The sequence below is a fragment of the Stomoxys calcitrans genome, chromosome 5 (assembly GCF_963082655.1).
Source record: "Stomoxys calcitrans chromosome 5, idStoCalc2.1, whole genome shotgun sequence".
Taxonomy (NCBI): domain Eukaryota; kingdom Metazoa; phylum Arthropoda; class Insecta; order Diptera; family Muscidae; genus Stomoxys; species Stomoxys calcitrans.
Genome location: NC_081556.1, coordinates 124,512,340 through 124,527,212, shown reverse-complemented (window position 1 = coordinate 124,527,212; position 14,873 = coordinate 124,512,340). Strand labels below are relative to the sequence as shown.

Sequence of the window (14,873 nt, the reverse complement as noted above, 5' to 3'; positions counted from 1 at the left end):
AGTTAATTTAATCCACTAACCAGTTATTTGAACTATAAACACACAAAACATACAAACATGTATACAATATTTATACCTCAATATGTATTAAGAGACGTGTAGGAATAAAGAGGGGCCAACATGTGTACAAGTGTATAATGGGTGTCCAAGAAAGGCATTGACTGCCTGTTAAAAATAAAACCAATAATAAAATCGGAGAATAAAAACAGAGAGCCTATCTAATTTACTGGGGGAGGGAAGTTGTCACCCCTCTCCAATCCTTAGATCCAAGAAGGGGAAATAAATGAACGAGAGTCTGAGAGGTTTGTGCTTCTATAACCGGAGAGTAAAAGTATATGTGAGCATAAGAGGGAGAGAGAGAATGTGTCATATACATTTTAGATAAATACAAAAGCAAAAAAAAGTAGAAGGCAGTGGAAGAAAAATATAAACAAAAAACAACTGATCGAATGAAATAAGGAAAACAACAACAACCATGACTACGTAACAATAATAAACAAAAAATAAAAACGAAAGAGATAAAATGATATGCATGTATGTAAGGCTATGTGTATGTAGTACATTTTTTTTTGATTAAATTACAGTAAGACACAGCAGCAGAGAAACAGCAATACACTCACAATGAGATATGAAAAGTAAGCAAAATACCTACATACAAATATGAACTCTTGAGATAATCATAGATATGATAGGCTATATTTTAATTTTTATTATTTTTCATTTGTTGAGTGTTACAGATTCAACTGTGATGATGATTACGTTTAGGACATTTAAAAAAAAATTGTGAAAATTGTTATAACACAAAAAAAATATAATAAATAGGTCAAATGATTTTTTTCACTTACATGCTGACTTCCTGTATTGTTGCTGTGTATTTTTTCTGATGACTACGGCGATGACGTTTGGGGTCACTCCACTCGCAAACTCACACACTCACACGCATATAACTCTCATCACTCACTCTCACAAAATTTGCTTATTTTTGGGGAGCAAGAATATTTTTGGCTTTTATCTTTAACCAACCCGTTGTTGTTGATGTTGTTGTTGTAATCAATTTTACATTTGGAAATGTTGTTTCATTTTGCTTCGCCTTCATGTGTGTGTGTGTGTGTGTTTGCGCCTACAGAGCAGCAATCAGCCAGCACAAATTTTCTTTTATTGTGGTGGCGATGTTGATGGTTGTATTGAATTCGTGGACCCACACGACCAAGTAGGGCGGGGGGCGGGCGGTGCTGGTGGGTATGAGCTCTCGCTCTCGCTTGGCCTAATATGTATGATGAGATTTTGTTGTTGTTGTGTTTTAACTTTTTTTATTGAAATAATTTTCTTTAGCTCGTGCCAATGTTATCGTTTTGATGCTGATGTTGTTGATTGTTGCTATTGTTGGCTTTGTTAGAGCAGCACACTGAGGGTGTTGGTGATATTGTTTATGATTGGTAGTTTTGTTGTTATGAAAACTGTTGAATTTTGTTTTATACACCATTGGAAATGTTCCAATTGTGGATGTAGTTGCTTCATCACACATTTACTAAATTGCGCCTATGTATGTTGGTCGACCACAGATGAGGCTTCCTCCCCTTTATATCTCTCTCAATGATTGTTGTTACTAATTTATTTATTAGGTATTTATTTCACGATTTTTCTTAAGTTTTTTCTTTTTTTTTAATTTATTTAATTTCTTGTTTTCTTGATGCTTGATTGTTTTGGTATGAGACGACAACAGTTCGATTAAAATTAAATTGCGCTGTGGGCAACCATTATTGGTAACGATAATAGGAGAAAGACATGAAAACATTATGAAAATTATTTTTGCATTATAATTAAATTTTGTGGTTAATGTTCGCCGCCTTGTGGTAGAAGAGGAACCAGAGAATGGGGGGTGCCGAACAGACAACGGAAGAAGAGTGTGTGCATGTGTGCAATGCAGCATTTGAACAAAGGTGGAAACAATGTTGACGGCGACGATAGACGTCAGCGCCGCAGGTGTAGTCAAACAAATATTCGATAATAAAAAATTTAATCAACAACAAGTGCAAATTTGTATAGGTATATGTGTGCGTTTATATGCTTTGAAAGAAATTATGCCCCCAGTTTCACATTGTCCTTATAATCTTTTTTAATTGGCTTGAGCAAAACAATTCTAAAATCTAAAATCTTTCGATAATCCACCGATATCAACCTATTTTATGTGGCAAAAACCAGCTGATCAAGAGACAAAATGTCATTAGTTTTAGATGTAAAATGCCAAAATATTATCTTGTGTCCTAATTTCAAGTCCAAAATATGTCTTCCATCTTAAATATTATAATCTTCATCATAGCATGGGGCCATATTATCATGGGGTCGTATTATCAGCCTTACATCAGAACAGAAGAATGCCTATAGTTAAGGGAACATTAGGGAACTCCTGCCTCGGTGCATTAATGCAATCTAGACCCATCCGCGTCTACAGAGACTCCATGAAAAGGATGTGTACTACCAACCTTGAGATGTATTTCCGAGAAAACGACGGCCAGCCCTTCAACAAAGAGAACTCCCCTGTGGTGGTTATACCCACATAATGCCGGTGACATTTGTTTGGTACTTTGCCATGTAAAAACTTCTCCCCAAAAAGGTGTCGACACACCGTTCGGACTCCTCTTTAAAAACGTCCCTTATCATTGAGCTTAAGCTTGAAGTGGACAGCAATCTTTGATATATGAGAAGTTTGCACTTGGTTCGTTAATTGAATATTAATGGGTAAATTTGCATTACCGCCTTAAACATGCCCTGTACTGTTCCCGGGTAAAGCTCCCAACTCCTTCCTATCGAGGTGCAACAAAAGTAGTCTTCTTCTGGAGCTTTTCTTGACGTTTCTTCTCCGGATTAGTTTCTGGTTAAGAAGCACGACCAGATTCAACCTCATTTTCAGCATCAGGCTCGAAGGGTAGCAAGTGATAGATGGTCCCAAAGAGGGGACTGGGAGCATTCCAAAACATTGTGCCCTAATCTAGACTTGAAGAGGTCTACTGCTTTGCTGTCACTGGCAAGAACAGACCTCTCAGTCATTGTGTGCGTCATGACAGGTCACTGTCTAAACATAAAACATGCTGATTTTTCTACTTCTGTTTCTGTCGTATCACAATGGACCAAAACGTCTATATGAGTCTGATTGCAGACTGCCACTTAAACCTAACCTACCTCATCCAAAACTGCACAGAAAGACAAATGCTCATGATAGTAATGATTTTGTCATAACGTTTATGAAAAAATTTTTAATTTCATTGCTATGAATCTTTTTATAATATTAGGATCAATGAAACATATCATAACATTTAGGAAAGTCAGACATATTATTTATGAAAAGTTCATATTTCTTTACATGTATGAAACAAAATTTCAAATATAAGAACTTTGTTTTATGAACGATCATATTCTTAAATTTCTTCTCATAGAAAATTTTCTAATGTAATAATGATTTTTCTTTAATAAAACTTCTCATAGTATTTATAAACAAAATTTATGAAATCTGAACATAACATCTATTACGAATGCCTTTTTTTGTGGTCCCATACAGAGTTGTTACGTTTTCGTTTATTCACTAATAAAAAATTAATTATTTAAAACATCATGGAAGGCCCCTATAAAGTTTGAGCATACGTATGTCAAAATGGTCCGAGAAAACGTAAAGTAAATAGAGAATATGAGAACATTTGAACATCCTCAATGGCAAGCAGCAATTCCAAAAAGTTATATATCAGCTAATCGCTATACCATGCGACAATCTAATCCCGGCACGGGTAGGGGATGGCTATGGGCACAACACAGGCTGAAACCTTGAGCTCCAACCTATGTGGTGTTTTTCGTCATCACGAGAAGCCCCAATAAAGGCAGTTTAACACATCCTAAACATATGTTTTTAATTTCATTTATTACCAAATCAGCGGTAGAGTGGAGAGTCTCAGTGAGAGCGCTGGTGGTACCGGTTCTTGCACAAATACTGAGTGCCTATGATGCTCGATACGACAAGGCGAGATATTATCACCTTTAAATTACTAATGGCCGTCATGTTTCCGCGTCGATCGGTCGTATAGCCCGGAACGAGTTGCTCACCTATAAGAGCTTGACGAGGATTGCTACCTCCATATGCAAATGTGGCTATAACTTCAACAACAATCTAATATAGACGCATTCGTGTATACAGAAAGGCGACCACAAGATGAATTTGCGGTAAGACGAAGTCCAAGTCTTCTAAATACACATTTTTGCTTTTCATATTTGTTTAAACTTCAAATTAGTAAATCAGCCGACCCGAAAAACGGAACGTAAAATTTTGTTTTTACTTAATTCTGCGTTTCGTTTACGATCTGCAGACATTCGGTAATCATTTGCATGTGTATTCATAACGTAAAACAGCTGACACGTTACGGTACGTTTACGGGAGCAGAACCAGGCCTTAATGAATGTAAACAAAAACATCCTCATGGCAAGTACGGTCAAAAAATTACAAAAAAAATATATGTTCGCAGAAACCTGTAAGCATTTATTGTAGAAATTGTAAAAAACTAAAGTATATTCATTAAATAAATATGAAAGAATTTTTGACCTAGTACACAACCCATTCACATGGGGTTGTGAACTTGAAAAAAAAATGAAGTTTACTTGAGTATGGCAATGTAAAACCACATAGGTAACTTAGAATGAATGCATTTGTTCTAAATAATTAAAAACCTAGCAAAGTTTACAAAGGAAACAGGTTTGTGGGTCAAGAGAGAAAGTAAAGAGAAAATAAAAACTCAAGCTTCTTTCTAGGATTAGCCTTGGAAACAAGGAAAGACCTTCATGTAACCATGACCCAGTAAATAAAGATATGTATAACTATTGAGGTCATATAAAAAAAAAGTTATATACCTACTGCCCTGACCCCATTAGGGATAACTTTAACATTGAATTTTGTCAAGGAAAATTTTTGCAAAATAAAATGAGTAAAGGATTCGAAAAGAACACGTTTTAAAAGCATAAAATTGTTTTCTAAAATTTAATTTTTAATAGACTTTAGCAAGTGGGTTATTATTTTCTAGATAGAAAAGAAATTGAAAATTCATGTTTTAATGAATTTTGTAGGTATAGGTGATTTCTTTATTTTTTTATTTCACCTTGGCATTAAAAATGGGTTTTAACGTGAAATCTTCATCCCATCCTAAACATATCTTTTTAATTTCATTTATTTCCAAATTATTTTGTAGTAAAACTTTTGTTGATTTGATATTAATTTTTTCACATTACTTGAATAAAATCGCCTATTTCACCTTATTTTTTTTTATTTAATTGCTGGTGTTTTTTTTCTCAACGATTTCCTTAGATGAGTAATTTAAACTTAATTACAGTGTATAAGTATATCTTGTCCATTGTTAATTTTTCATTTTCCATCAAATCTAATCGCTTTAACACTTTTGTAAGTTGTTGCTGCTGCTGTTATGCATTTAACTGCATTTGCCCACGTCAAAACCAGAGAGAGAGAGAGAGAGAGCCCATACAAACACAACTTAAACAGCTGATGGATGGATTACGTACGCTACGTATGGTACTAACTGGCCCTTGCATAGCACAATGTAAACAAAACACAATAGTGTAACAATTTATAGAAAAAAGGTAGCTATTGTATATTTTCGCAGTTTTTTTCTGGCACATAGGTATTCATATATATTTAAATATTTATAAGCCAAGTTGTTATTTAAAAAACAGAAAATGCACAACTTCCTTCTACAAGTAGGTACATATTTTAAAAGGGCAAATTTAAAATAGCATTTATTTGCATTGCAAATAAAAAAAAAACAACAATAATATTTTTAGTTAACATTTTATCTCAATGTATCTGCAGCGCTGCTGATTTGGTAGAAATTTCACTTGGAAACAAGTTTTGTTTTTGTGGGGCCTGAGCTGATTATGGCTATGCATGTATATGTATGTACATTGTATGCTTAGTGCTGCAGGCTTTAAAAAAATTGATGACATACAAAAAACCTTGGACAAATGATTGTATGGATGGATATTGATTTTGAATTTTGCAATCTTGTTTATTTATACCTATTAAGATAAAAATTTAAAACTTTTCATGGTTTATTCACAGATTTTTTGTTATAGAAAAATCTATAGCAAAATAGTATTTCTTTTTGTTTTGGTTTTTCTTTACAGTAAGGTATTTTCACTTCCTTATTAATAAATAAATTTTCTTTAAACCAAAGAAAACAAAACCAAACATTGTCTTTTTTTTCTTTTCTTCTTTGCATTTCATTTCTTGATGGTCATGCAGACCCCGACCCTCAATGAAATCTCCGTCCCTAATACCTAGCATCTGGCACGAGCTTTTGTTGTCATCGTTGTTGGCTTGGATGGTTGCTTTGTTGTGATGGTGGTGGTGCCCCATGCTATTACTGCTAAGTTATACAAACCAAATAATTGGTATACACAGAGGGGGCTTGGACTTGGGGCCTATCAGCCAGCCAACCAACCAAACAACAAACGAATGTAGGTACGAACAGTGCCAGCAAGTCAACAGCAGCAACAACAACACATACCTTTTTTTAGCTTTCAACTCAACTGCAGCAATTTTTGTTGCTGTTCGAAATGTATTTTTTCTTTTATATATTTTTTTGGTTTTGTTGCTATTTAATCACTACTTCAAACTTGCACACATGTTTGTATGTATATGCAGAAAGACACAAAGGCAATTGAGACAGACAGACAGACAGAGGGACGGACGGACGTACGAACGTACTGACAGGCTGAATGTTAACATTCAGCCTGGATGCACACACGCATACATTTACAAAAATCTCCTTCTGCTTGCTGCCATTTTATCCATCCGTTGTTCCTTCTATTTATTCTTTCTTTGCAGTTTTATTCTTATTATTTTTTGTATTCGTCGACACTATTTGATTTTGTACAACAACAAAAACATAGAAACACCACATACTTTGTTCACAAAACACTCGAACTACACTTCTTCTCGTAGAAAACGAATCAAAAGCGCACGGCTGTTATTTTCTTTGCTGTTGTTTACCCTACACGCGACCCCTTATTTTGCTTTTTCTCTTATACACGTTCGTTGGCACTTTGTGGGGTTTTTTTTGCCTCTGATTTTACTCAAAAAAAGATACAAGATCTTTTTTTAAGTTTTTGGATTTTTATAATTTATTTCTGATGTTTTTCAACTTTGTTTTTGATTTGCTTTTTAAGGGTTTTAAAAAAAGACACCAAATTTTTAGACGAGATGTTAACACTCACGTTGCTTGAAAGCGACTGACAGCTTGTGTAGTAAAACTACACTCAGTACAAAAACCCAGAGCCAGCCAGTCAGCCGTTTCTTCGTTCGACAGCAGCAGCGCACATCACACACACACACACACACACACACACATCATTATCATTAACATTGGCACAGCCATAAAAGCAGCAGCAGAGAGACAACAGAACAACCAGCAGTAGCCAACAGCACATAAAGTGAACGCAAAAAGATGGAATAACAGCAGCAGCAACAACAACACTAACAACGACAAAACATAACATGAAATGAAAATTAAACAAACAAAACCAGGCAGCCAACCAGTCTAAATATACAATACACTCGTTGAATACATGAAAAAAATATATAGGTACCAAAACAAAAACACACTTTGGTGAGACTTACTAGAGATGTTTCTGTCTGACCATGTAAACCTTTGGAGAAGTAATAAATGAGAAAGAGAATAGAAGCAAACGATAGAATCGCACTCAATGCTTGTACAAAGACATTTTTTTGGTTTCAAATTTTCGAATTTGATCATTTAATGGGACCAAATCATTTTTAATGGGATTCACAGCAAAATTTTGATATTTATATCAAAACTGCCAGTATTAACTGGAATTGATAAAAGGACATTCACAGCAATACTAATATAAAATCTTTTCGCAGTGTTTATTTGTTGAAGAGAAAGACACCTTTGCTCTCTTTCGACTAGATGTTTGAATTAAACACTGGATTATCATGAAACAGATGTTCAAGGCCTCAAAAATGGCCTTGTAGTAAAAATTTGCCTCCCATCCAAATAATCTTATAAATGTATCTTTTAAAGCGCTTCTTAAATAAATCGACAAGACGGGATCATTCAAAGAGGTTATTGGCTGTCACACGCACGGAGTGACAACTTATAAGTGTCCTCCTTTTTATAGTAGAGTATGAATGGCGTGCCACAGTGCGACACCTCTTTACCTCACAAATGTTATTAGCATTATGAGGGGATAACCACCACAAAAAACAGTTTCCCCCCATTTACGCTGCTCGTTACATACATACGTATTTACCCATGAAAATTCCACTAAAGAACAGAGGATACTTGTCTCGTATCAAAGAGTGCAGTCCTATCCAAGTTTTACCCCAACAAACCGAACGGCATGCGACACCACTTGCATTTGTAAGGGGATAACCACCACTGAAGTTTACACAGGGATTTGAACACAAGAGTTCGGCGTCATAGACGGACATGCCAACCTCTGCGTCACATTGCCCCCAATTGATCATTAAATTCCGATTTATGGCTCGCGTCATCGTATTTTATAACGGGAAATTTAATAGAGCAATTGAAACAGTTTTTAATGATGAGTATAAAAATTCTTTTAGGGAGTTCGAATCGGTGCTCCTTCGTCTGCTCCCCAATGCTGTCCTTTTCCTCTTTCTTTCGCTCGTCTCTGACATATCTTTAAATATCATTACACCCAGCATTAAATGAGGTTACGAATAATTTTGTGGTCAAAAAATGTATACAGGTAAAGGGTGATTTTTTTGAGGTTAGGATTTGCATGCATTAGTATTTGACAGATCACGTGGGATTTCAGACATGGTGTCAAAGAGAAAGATGCTCAGTATGCTTTGACATTTCATCATGAATAGACTTACTAACGAGCAACGCTTGCAAATCATTGAATTTTATTACCAAAATCAGTGTTCGGTTCGAAATGTGTTCATTCACCGTAACGTTGCGTCCAACAGCATCTTTGAAAAATACGGTCCAATGATTCCACCAGCGTACAAACCACACCAAACAGTGCATTTTTCGGGATGCATGGGCAGTTCTTGAACGGCTTCTGGTTGCTCTTCACTCCAAATGCGGCAATTTTGCTTATTTACGTAGCCATTCAACCAGAAATGAGCCTCATCTCTGAACAAAATTTGTCAAAATTTGAACACATTTCGAACCGAACACTGATTTTGGCAATAAAATTCAATGATTTGCAAGCGTTGCTCGTTAGTAAGTCTATTCATGATGAAATGTCAAAGCATACTGAGCATCTTTCTCTTTGACACCATGTCTGAAATCCCACGTGATCTGTCAAATACTAATGCATGAAAATCCTAACCTCAAAAAATCACCCTTTACCTATTCAACAATTTTTTAATATATGAATTCAGTTTAAAAAATTATATTTAAATAACTTTTGCATTAAATTGTTATTAAAAATGTGAAGTTAAAAATAATTACACCACATGAACTCTGTTTTCATCAGAATAATTAAATTGGCTTGTGGCATCACTGGTTATGGTGTGTGCACGAACCTTCATCGCAGCTGTATTTTGTTGATGTCGCCGCTGTAGTCGACGTCGCTGTTATCAACATCGACTTCGACATCGCCGTCATCATCGTCATACACTTTGATTGTGTACCAGTACCATGACTTTCTAAACAGCTGAGCGAGCAAGCAAATCTATACAAATAAAGGCAACGCGACAGAATACAAAAACATACAAAACAAAAACAAGTACATAGCACTAAGGCAGCAGCAAAATAAAAGAGAGCAAAAAAAATATAATACAAAGCAAAACGACTACGTCAACATTAAAACGATGACTTATGTCGTAGAACACAAAACAGACATATGTACATAAAAATATACATACATATGTATACAAATATACAAGGTATATGTTGACATATAAACGTAAATAACGCAATAAGAGTATAGTGAATAAATATAAACATAAGATATCTAATACAAATACTCATACTATATATGAGTTTATGTATACATGTGATGCCAGCCATACGTTCATATCTAAAAAAAAAAATAAAAAAAGCAAACGACGACATAACATAAAACCATAAAAATTTATGTTGATAAAAACATACCATAAACAACAACAACAATTTCTTGAGCATAATAATATGTACCCACAAAGAAAGATGAGTATGTGCGTAGGCACTTTGTTTTTCAAATTTATGAAAAACCCTTTCCCTATTATTACTACGTAGTTTCTAGTTAAGTTTGGTTATCGCAATTTTCTTGTATTTTTATCACCCCTTTTCCCTTTCTTATCGACTGACTCACCCTCTTTCTCTCTTACTTGATTTAATATAAAAAAAATAATGGATTTTATTACAATCACACTTATGTTATCATGTAATGGAAATGCGTGTGTCTAGCAACATGTGTATGTATTAGCAACATATGTTGCAGATCGACTATTTAGTCCGTAGAAACAGTGCATGTTTTTCTGTATGGCAGTATACATCTTCCGAAGATCTAGAAACTCTGTAACTTGGATTGTCACCTGAGCAATATTGGTTGGACAGGCTAACAGGACTTGTGTCGTCCAGAACTGGTCTCTTGTGGAAGGTTCACTTCATGAGTTACTATGGATTGACTCCAAGAACATCACATGCTTAGTAGCTATTTACTGTTTCTGCTACCTTATCCTCGTCAATGTGGCCTGCCTGAAACGTAGCTTGATTTTGAGGTTCTATTTTAAAGCGATAATCCTATTGCTCTACATCTGAAGATTCAACCTGACGTCAATGAACGGTGTTGGGCACATACAGCCCAGTAAATTTCTTAAGAGAACATATGTATGCATAATCGTGTTCTCTTTGTCCCCTGATGAAGGTGATAACGATTCCTTCTTAATCGAATAAGCTCCTGGCTTTAGTAGCAGGATAACTCCATTCATTTTTCAGGCATCGGGACTAATAAGAGTGTCGAGAGAAAGGCTGAGGAACTTGATCAATATATCTACTTAAGGTAAATCCAAATTCTTCAGCATCAGTTGGAACATTTTGTCTAAGGTTAAGACGACTGCGGCTTGTCGATTTAGCGCTAGAACGACGTTCTTAACTCCATCTCACCACAAATAGTATACTACGGAAACGGACTAAGGGGGGTTTTGAAGATGTCCATTACGCAGATGATGTTATAATACTTCTAAGGGGTAGAGTCCGAACCAGCTATGAAGAAGGGCAGAACAAGTCTTGGATATGACATACGACTGGGTTAGACCAACGAGTCTGAATGTAGACCCCGAGATGACAGAGATTTGCCTGCTTCCTCAACACAAATGTATCGATGTCTGACAAGGTCAAATACTTATGAGTGAGCTTGCACAGGAAACGTAATTTGATGTGTATTATTCAGGAGGGTACCGAGAAGGCTCATCGGTGTTCGGTACTATATAAATGGGCCGCAGGCTCGAAATGGAGTCTTAATCGGAAGATAGTCTTGTGGCTCTCCAGGAGCGCGATTAGACTAATACTAACTTACGCCGCAGTAGGTTGGCGCAGGAGAAAAAGTGCGAAGAAGAAAAAGTTCAACAGCTTCAGAGATCATTTTATCTTGGCATAGGCGGGGTGATGATGACCACGCTCACTAGGTACTGGACACTATTCTTCATATCCGACAGACAAACAAATACCTGAGACGACACTTGAGGTCGAGTAAGAGGCACTGCTGCCAGCGATACATTATTGGATTGACGAAAATCTGTTTTTGTCATCTGGTAGTTCATGCTACACGGGTGGATCAATGCTAGAGGACAGAGTGGACCTGGGGGTTTAGATTGGGAAACCAGGGACTGAGATGTTTCATGGAATGCGTAAGATGGTATGGTGTTTAAGCGAGGACGTCCAGTGTGAACATCAATATGGATAGTAAACTGGTCATCTGGGCTGTAACAAACAGAACGGTGAGGTCACGAACAATTTTGTATATAAGAAGGAGATTAACGCCTTTTCTAAGGATGATACGATTCACATTGTTTGGGTGCCGTGCTATGGCGAAGTAAGGGGGGATGTAAGAGCAGATCGTTATGACGAGACTATTACTGAAAAGAAGTTAGCAGATCAGTATAGCTTTTGGTATCATAACGGAACACATAGGACTACGGGCGCACTTATGCAAAATAGGGTGCCGTGCCATGGCGAAGTAAGGGGGTATGAAAGAGCAGATCGTTACGACGAGACTATTACTGAAGGAAAGTAAGGGGATCCGTATAGCTTTCGGTCTCTTAACGGAACACAAAGGACTACGGCGTACTTATGCAAAATAGTTGGACTAAGAAACACTAATGGCGGCGAAGCCTTAAAATAAGTTTATTAGACAGTTTTACAAAGGAAATCGGTCAAATAAATCTATTTCAATTCTACATTAAGTTTTTTGAACACCGGTGTAAGTGTTGCCAGGTGCTATCTGACATTTCCATTGGAAAGATAGACATTTATTAGCATAGGCATACTCAGAACGTTTTGACGTATTATTTACAGTGACGTGGTAAAATTAATTTGAGAAAAGCAAAATAGAATATCTTCGGGAACATTTTCGTGCGACGCTCGATCAAACCCGAATTCCGTGAAAGTCGTCCAAAGACGGCCGTTTTACCAGAGAGAATTGATGCCGTACGTGAACTTTTAATGCAAGATCTTCATGGAACATACAGTGAGATAAAGACATTCTTGGTAATTTCTTCCACCAGTATACATTTGATATTGCATGAATGCCTTGCCGTAAAAAAAGTTTGATTGTAAGGTTACTTTGTAATATTTAGAGTGCACAGCAAATCCATTACTGGTTAGGGTGTATGTCCATAATGGCATGGAGCGGATTAACATCTGAAGCCTCTTTTCAACCTTACCTAAACTGTTGCTTTTTATATTATTTTTGTAAATTTCTATTTACAGTAGATATAAAACATGCCCATTATTGCTGCACGTAATTCGATGCACTTTTCTCAGTTTTTTCCCCTATTTATGATGTTGCTCAACATTTGGAACTCTTTTATCTTACTCTCAAAATCACCACTTTCTCTCTGTCGCTCTCTCTCTCTACTTTATAATTGTGTACTCTCTGCGCATCAAATGACAGAGACAGACAGTGCAGTCGCAGCACAGCCAACGTCAGCAATCATATGGTATTTTCGCATCAACATGTTTTCCTTTATATACTATGTAGTGTTATCAGGATGGACGGACACCAACACAAAGATGCTAACAGAAAAACAAACATCCTAGACATTCATATAAATACATCTGAATATAGTATATCCATGCGCACTTCTTTCCCCCACTTCTAGTGTATCTGGGTCTGTTTTGGTTTTTTCAGTTATTGTTGTTGTTTTTTTAATATCGTTGGCTACCCCAAAGAGTAGTTTGAAGCAAGTACGTATGTATGTATTTCCAAATGATACCTCATGTTGTTCTTGTTTTGTTTTTTTTTTTTATCACTATTGTCACAAACACACTCAGCTGTTTGGAAAATTAAAGTAGAATGGAATAGTGGAATAATATAAACAGTAGTCGACCCCAGCAACGTTAATTGTGTAGTCTCGACTGATCAACTGATTATTGTGAGTGAAAAGTGTGCTGTGGGGAAGTAGAATAGAAAAAAGTAACAAATAAAGAAAATCTTGAAGTGTATACGCGACGACGAGCAAGTAATAGAGATAGATAACAGGTTTTTCTTCTAAGGGTGTGTAGGCATACTGACGAGTATACTTCATACTACAATTTCAAGAGTTGTATATAGATTGTAGATTGTGTGAATTGCCTTAATCAGTATATACGGCCACAATGATTAGTATAAGGAACATTCTTTGTTGCATTGAATCAATCATGTTTTTATGGAACCATAATAAAAAAAAACAGCTGAGCATAAAACATAACTGTTAGAAACAGATGTGCATTTTAAAACCGCAACAATCTGATGATTTTACAGATGATAGCTCCACGTAAATTGTAATTTTTATGGGAGATTTGTTGAAATTTTATTTTCTTTTCCCCAAAATTTGATCAATGTGTTTTTTTGTAAAATTTTCTTTCGAAGTTAAATTTTTGCAGAATAGGTATATACGATTTAAATTAGACTTGAAATAAATTTGAAATTATTTTTAGTTATTTCATATTTATAGATAACTAGTCGAACCGGACCCGTTCCACTGCGCCTTCTTTAATTCTGTAATATCTTTTTAGGGTGGGGACACTTCGACCTGAATGTGAATATCGAGTTCGTGCCACTGTAGCCTATATCCGCCTGAGTTTGAATCCTGGCGAGAACATCGGACGAAATTCAAAGTGGTGGCTATCTCCTCTTAATGTTGGCGAAATTTGCGAGCTACCATGACATGCATGGTCATGAACTAAATTCTCCCCAAAGAGGTGTCGCACTGTGGCACGTCGTTCGAACCCGGCTATAAAAAAGGTCCCTTGTCATTGAGTTTAAACTTAAATGAGAAGTTTGTCCCTGCTCGGTTTCTGGGCAAATTTATACTCTACTCCCATATGCCTATATTACCGTATTGGTAAATATTTCCGTTTTAGGGGATATTTCGGGGGTGGGGTGGTGATATCAAATTCATGATCCACTCCCAAATCCCCTTACATTTGAGCCCCATATTGCAATGGTCGAAAATTATGAACCGTTTGGAGGGTGTTTTGCGGATGGGGCGGCCACCGGCACTTTGCCCTGAAAATAGATATTAAATTCGTTCTTTACTCCCAAATACCGCTGATTTGAGTTCCATATTGCCATAGTCGGAAATGAATTTCTATTTAGGGGGTGCTTTAGGGCATACCCCCAAACACTGGGCTCCAAAATTG

At 36.2% G+C, this 14,873-nt stretch overlaps 1 protein-coding gene across 3 annotated transcripts in view; it reads right to left on the bottom strand.

The window, feature by feature from the left end:
- Positions 1-14,873, bottom strand: part of LOC106091591 (protein Atossa) — a 125,801-nt gene that overhangs the window by 33,808 nt on the left and 77,120 nt on the right. Inside the window, exons 1-2 of one of the 3 annotated variants that reach the window (XM_013258153.2) lie at positions 6,956-7,284; positions 846-1,744 (exon numbers count right to left, since the gene is read on the bottom strand). The exons of 1 other annotated variant lie outside the window; for it this stretch is intronic. The gene's annotated coding sequence lies outside the window, so the exon portion shown is untranslated. Of the gene's footprint in view, positions 1-845; positions 1,821-6,955; positions 7,285-14,873 lie in introns of those variants that run through there. One more of the 3 variants, XM_013258161.2, reaches the window with a different exon arrangement.